The following is a 6,781-nucleotide window of genomic DNA, read 5'->3' as shown; positions in this document are numbered from 1 at the left end:
CCTCTCCTCTCCTCTCCTCTCCTCTCCTCTCCTCTCCTCTCTCCTCTCCTCTTTCTATTTTTATCCTCTCACCTTCCTTTCCCATACCTTTCCTGACACATATGTAAAGACTATAGAGTGTATAAATGAAAAAATCCTCAAACATATTTTCAAAAATTTCTAACCTGATAATAGGATAATAGGTTTTGATTTTTTAGTGTTTTTGTTTGTTTGTTTGTTTGTTTAGAAAGAAAGAAAATGAATGTTCTCCAGTTAACTTTTTTACATAAAGAAACGGTGACACTTTTCATACAGAAGAGCAGATCAATCCCTAGAGCACAGAGGACAGAATCCCATCCCATTTCATCCATGGCTTATTTGGTCAGCTTTTGCCAGGTGGTAATGTTTGTGTTAGCATCTCTCCTCAATATCAGTTGTATGAAAACATCCCCTGTACTAAAGGACTTCAAAGAGGGAAAACACACAGTAAGGAGTGTTTGCTATGCTTTTAGATGAGATTCCCACGATCACACTCAATGCATTTGCTGATTATTATTATTATTATTATTATAATCCTCTGCCAAGCTTGGGGCAACATGTACCCCCACTATGTGTTTTCCTGCCTTGGTTTCAGGGGGCTGAGTACAGCCCCACAAAGCAGGAGGCAGAGGGGCTATACAGCTGCAGGGTTCAGGTTCTGCTGTACCCACAGCCTTGGAGCTGCAGCTTCTGGAGGTGGAAAACATTTTCTCCTTCGAGCTGATGCCGGTGGCCGGACGTCTGAGCGCCCCAAGGGGCCGCTTTGGGGGTTGGGGCGTCCCGGCAGGGGCCCGGCTGCTGCCAGGGCCCTTCGCCTCCTGTCCCCTTCACAAGCTGTTAAATGGCGCCTCCTGCCTACCAGCGAAAGAAAATTGCCTTGAAAAGCTTTGCCACTCAAGTTTTTGACCATTACTCCACTGGGGTTTTGCCCGTCACACCACAGAGGCTGCACCTGAGATGTCCTGGTGAGTAGTGTGCCCCACCCTGAGAGAGGACAGCAAGGTGGCCAAGGTGCTCTAGGGCAGAGGCCCAAGCTTTGCTTCGTGCCCCAGCACAGGTCAATGTGTCTCCCTGCCACCCCCACGTCAGCTGTGGCCCCTGAGACACCCACAGGTGCCTGAAGTGATGGGCCTGGGGCGGAGGGGGACTTGTGCTGGGCAAGCACGGTCCCAGTGACCCACCTCACTGGCTCAAGGTCACAACAAGCCAGAAAGGATGAGATCAGTTACACCTAACTTTAGACATCTACAGTGTAGACATGCACAGGCCTACAATCCACTCTGTGGTGCCTCCATGCCATGGGTGGGGAAGGGCAGGTATGGCCAGAGGCCAGCATAACTCACTCTTGAGCACACACCTGAACAGACCAGAGAAATTGCCCCCCATACGTTCTTGTTTTCATTACTAGAGTGTTCAGGAACAGAAAACTGCATTGCAGAGGTCCAAAGTCTAACAGCAAGGTGAGCCGACCCTATTTGCCGATCCAAGGTATAGCAGATGTTGTCTGGTAGGACCTGGCCTCTGTGATTATTAATGCCTTCTTTCTGCATCCTGCCTGCATACCACAGAAAATCTGAGGAACACATAACTATTCAGATGCCCAAGTCACTGTCCTTGGTTAACACCTGGCAAATTTTGAGCCACTGCACTATTTGCTGCTGTGGTTCATAGAGAAGTCTTCAGTTTGAGGCAATACAGCAGTTTGCATAGATGTTGACTGCAGAAGAAGAAAGGAAAGCAGACAAGATCTGTCTTGAATGAAGAAATAGTGTCTGTATAATTGATAAAATATTTTTCTTTTGTTTTCTCTAGTGTTAGTTATCATAAATTGCCATGACCTCACAATGCTGATGACATTCATGCCTGCATGATTTCTGCTGCACACAGGTTCCGGGCTGCAGAAAGTAAATGAGTTTAAGGATTTTTGGAGAATAATGGTATAGCCAGGCTTCTATAGAATACATGCTGAAGACAAGTTATTTTTTTTTAATTTGTGTAAGGGAACGTGTTTTCACGTGTAAGTACATTGGCTCCATTTTTTCCCACTATATATCACAGTAACTCTTGAACAAAACTCAGGGGAAATAGGGCAGGCAGTATTAAGCCTCTGTACTTTGGTCTTCCAGAGTTAACTCTGCAAATTCCCAATTTTCACATTTTCAAATGTTTTTTTTTTTTCTTTTTTTTTTTTTCTTTTTTTCTTTTTTTTTTTTCTTTTGGAAAACAAATGTCTAATGCACCCAGTAAGCATTATATGAAATGTAAATATTACAAATATAATAGGGACTAGAATAGGTGATTTAAAACATAAGGTATAAATTGCTCACACATACTTCATTGCATCATTTCTTACATATATGGCAATACATTCAAGTGGATATAGATATCTATTCCAGCAATATTGAAAAGGACACATTTTAGTCCTCACATCTAAATGTACTCCCCCTGAGCTTTCTACCCATAATATATAGAGTGCACCACCTGGACATTTCAGCCCTGAAGAAGATGACAGTACTTCAGTCTTTTCAAAACATCTCTGAACTATGTCAAGAAACAGTCCTGGTTCTGCTCAGTTATGTTATTCAGTCCTGTGGATGATATCTATCTGGTCTATGAATGCTGATGGAATCAAAAAGTTCAGCATGTACCATAATTACAGGCATTTGGATCAGCACATGCAATAAGTGTTCTCAGAATATCTCCAGGACTCACACTCTGCAAAGCACTGCCTCTCTCTTGTAAACACAACCAGCTCAAGGAAGAATGTATAAACTCTCCTTTCACTCAGCTTTGCCCTTTTTCTCTCTTTAGTAGAGGAAGAATCTCTGCTTAATGCAGTTATATCTTTGGTGACTATACATCTGCAGCCTTTCAAGAGACAGTTGTTCCCTCTCAGGCTCTTCTTTCATGTCCTAAAAATAATAATAATAATAATAATAATAATAATAAAAAGACCACAAAAACACAGACCATGAACCAAATCTTATCTAAATGGAGGCTTTCCTATGAAGGTGGAAAAAGGCATTTACCTGTTGGGAATCAATGATATTTCTATAATCTATCTCTCATGCTACAAACATCACATTTCTGCAATAATGCTGTCTCTAAGCCACCTCAACACATGATGAGCAATTGTCACAACCTATTTCTGGATTTTCCAGAGGCTTCAAGAATTATCCAGGTGTGCAGTCAGTCAGCTTGTGTAAAAACATATCCATTGCAGATAACATTCATCTCTTATATTACTACTTTTTTTTTTTTTTTTTTTTTTTTTGTCTTTCTTTCTTTTCATTTAGGAAAGTCATACACTGAAAAAGAGATGGGCTGCAGGCCTACTGTGACTGCTTAGAGCTTTTAATGCATTTGCCATTCAAATGAGCAAAATTGAAAAGGGGAAGATTTTTTGAGTTTTCATTAAAATATTAGAATTATCCTGTTTCTATTTGTTTATAAGACATTTATTTTATAAGGCATTTTTGTTTTTTAAAAAAATGTTTAAAAGAAATCTAAAGTTATTTTGTAAGCAGTCATATTATACCATATATATACAACAGGGAGTCCAAAAAGTTTCCTGAAGTTCTTCACATTTTTTTTATTTTTTTATTTTTTTAAGATGTGAGTAGAAAAGAAAAAAAAAAAAAAGATGTGAGTAGAGAAATGGAAGACAAAATAACTGCTGTGCTTGATATTTAAATAGCACCAAACAGATTTTGAGTTTCAAAAGTCTTTTACATTAGATGGAGAATGGAAGGGTGAGTGGAAACCATTACCAGGACTACTGCTTGCTGGAATCAATTTTCTGCAAGACTGGTTTCACAGTGCCACATCACATCAGATAACATTTTGATAATTATATCTTTTCAACATTAAGAAAGAAAAGGATTTTGCTATTTCTATGTATAATTTACAAAAATATAACAGAATTCAGCATGAGCATTGCTGAAAACCGTAAAACCACAAGAACCAAGAATGTGTTCATAAGCATATTTCAATGTGACAGCCATTGCTATGCCAGTTTCCTCACAGCTATTCATATGTTTATTGGTCAGGTAAGGGTTAATTGGACTCTGCAAAAAATCAGAAGTAGCCACTGAAGAGAAAAGCTTATTAAGGCCTTGTAGAGAAAATACTGGTAAAATAGAAAATCATCACAACTGGCTTATCATGCTTTATCAGAGTGGCTGAAGAAATATTTTTTTATTTTTCCTTTTTTTTTTTTTTTAAAAAAAAAAAAAAAACACTGAAAAAAACAGCAACAAAACTTAGGCTGAAACTGAAGGATATTTCTGCCCCCCCGCCCCCCATGTACAGAAAGAAATAATTTTTCAGCAAAGGGATTGTTTTTCACATTGAGTATGCAGCATTACAACATAAGGAAATCTTTTCTGAAAGTCAGAACATCTGTAGCTACAATTACAATGCCTATAATTGGGAAACTCACTGTAGAAGACACTTAGAATCATAACAGGCTTCTTTAATCAGCGATGTCTGTTCCAGTCCTCTTCATCAAAGGCAACGTAGGCAACTCCATGGCTGACAACAGCAGGACCAGGTTTGTAGGCAGTAAACCACAAGATTTGCCATATTGTACCAGAGGAGTGGGCTCTGGTCTAAGCAGACATTGCTGGGGCTGAAGAGTCAAAAGCAGGGATGCTGCCCTGAGAGACATCAGTTCTGTGGTTGCAGCAGTGGTCGGTGGGGGAATTTTAGCTCATTTAACAGCTCCATCTCTGTAAGTGCTTGTGTGGGTGATTCAAGAGCATCACAGTCTGCTCATACTCAGTGTTCCTCACCAACACTCTCTAACTGCCAAAAGTGGAAGATGGGAGAGGGACCACACATAGCCACAGCTCCTGCATGTTAACAATTAAAATTTGCTTGAAAAAAAAAAAAAAAAAAAAAGGAAAAAAAAAAAAAAAAAACAATGAAAACTCTTAGCTATGTCATATTCATTCCCTCACACATGAATTACGAGGTGAGCCCTTACTTATGCACATATTTTTGATATCACACTTCCCACATTGTAACATAGCCTCATTTTTGTATTTATTCAGTGTAGGCTGGCTGGCAGCAAATGATACACTTTGGGTTTTCATGAATATGTTATGTGCACATAAATTTGGTGTGGTGGGTGGAAGAGAGACCATGGGTCAGGCACATGAATAACTAAGAAATAGAAACAAGTAATGGCCATTATATCATTTTTTGTCTTCTCACAGCATGTTGAAGACAGAGTTGACTGGATCACCTGCACCCTGTAGCTGCTCATATATGTAAATGCTGCAAAAAAAAAATAAATAATAATTTTGAATTAATAGCTATGGGTGGCCTTTAGGTCATGGGCAGTAGCTGCTTAGATTTCCCTGCATCTATTTCCAAAGTAAAAAAAAAATGCCTTCACTTGATGCCCATCAAACTTGTGGGGCAATAAAATAAAATATAATAAGATAAAAATAAAATAAAATAAAAAATTAAAATATTACAGAATGGGAACTATCAGCAAGAAGAAAGGCGTATAATTAGAGACCAAATCAGAGGTTCCCAGAGCTGTGTAGCAGGCCCATGTCAACACAGTTCAGGGTGTTACAACATAATGGTATGTGCACAGATGTTCTAATATGGCTAATACATGGGCTTGTAGGTTCTCCTTAGTTCATAAAACAACTTCCCTGTCATGGATCCTCCACATTCTTGTAGGTCTAATGGCAAGGTCATTGTGTTCCTCCTGTCTTGCCTTGGTTCAAAGATGCTTTTGGGAAGAGATCCTGTCTGTGCAGCAGGAGTGTTTGCCCTGTGTCTTTTCTGCATGGTTTCCTCCAGCCCTCCTGAAGGCGCTGTTTCCAGGATGGCGTTCTTAAAACAGTCACTGCTGACAAAATAAAACCAAAGCCAGCTCTGCACTGTGCAGCACCAGCTATGCAGGTGAGTGATGTCAAGAAGCCTGGGAAGCTATTTACAAGGAAGGTACATGCAGTGGGGTGGCATTTGTCAGGCTCAGTGTAGCCAGCTGTAGTCTGAAGGATTGCAGCAGAGTCTCCCCATGCTCCCTTTGTGCTCAGCAGCTGGAGGTAGGTAGTTCTGGGGTACGTGGTGATTCATTTAGCAAGTAGATGTAAAAATGTGTCAGAGTCTTCACATTGTAAATATACTTTATCTCCATTAACTATAAAGGATATCTCCAATGACTAGCTCAGATGTCGGTTCCTACATTTTAAGCAGAAAATTAGAACAAAATGAGTTCCACCTAGACCTAGACTAAAAATTAGGAAATGAGATGCGCTATTTTTTTTTTTTTTTTGGTGGTGGGGGGGGGGGATTGTTTGTTGGGTTTTGTTTTCTTTCTTAAACAAAGCGCCAGCAATACCTTTTCTATTATTTATTTTTCAAAAGTACAGACATTAAAAATGCAGATTGCACACACTATGGAGTGCTAATATTTTCACAAAAAATAAGGGTTTAGTCTTTGACATGGATGAGCTATTTTGGAGAATCTCTGGATCATGAGGAAGTTTCACAAAATGAAGGAAATAAAAAAACTGGAATAAAAATATCAAAGAAAAGTAAACAATCACATCCAGCCACAACTAGGAAACTTTCAGATGCCCCTTTATGTCCAACATGAGGTTAGTTTAGGTTAGTTCACCAACTATCATTTATTGGTAGGGTTTCTTGACTTCCATAGTAACACAAGATTGCTCCAACTAAACATTTGTTTTACGGTTTCTCAGTGTGATTCTTCCCATGACAGTTGTGGCACAAGTTC

General features: G+C 39.4%; 1 long non-coding RNA gene across 1 annotated transcript in view; it reads right to left on the bottom strand.

Moving 5' to 3' along the window:
• LOC118164687 overlaps positions 1-4,908 on the bottom strand; it is a 125,635-nt gene extending 120,727 nt beyond the window's left edge. The window contains exon 1 of the long non-coding RNA XR_004749608.1: positions 4,460-4,908. This is a non-coding gene — a long non-coding RNA (uncharacterized LOC118164687). The remainder of the gene's footprint in view (positions 1-4,459) is intronic.
• Between the last annotated feature and the right edge of the window lie 1,873 nt (positions 4,909-6,781).

Source organism: Oxyura jamaicensis, chromosome 3 (assembly GCF_011077185.1).
Source record: "Oxyura jamaicensis isolate SHBP4307 breed ruddy duck chromosome 3, BPBGC_Ojam_1.0, whole genome shotgun sequence".
Lineage (NCBI taxonomy): Eukaryota > Metazoa > Chordata > Aves > Anseriformes > Anatidae > Oxyura > Oxyura jamaicensis.
Note: the sequence above shows the minus strand (reverse complement) of the source record. Positions and strands in the feature narration are given on the sequence as shown.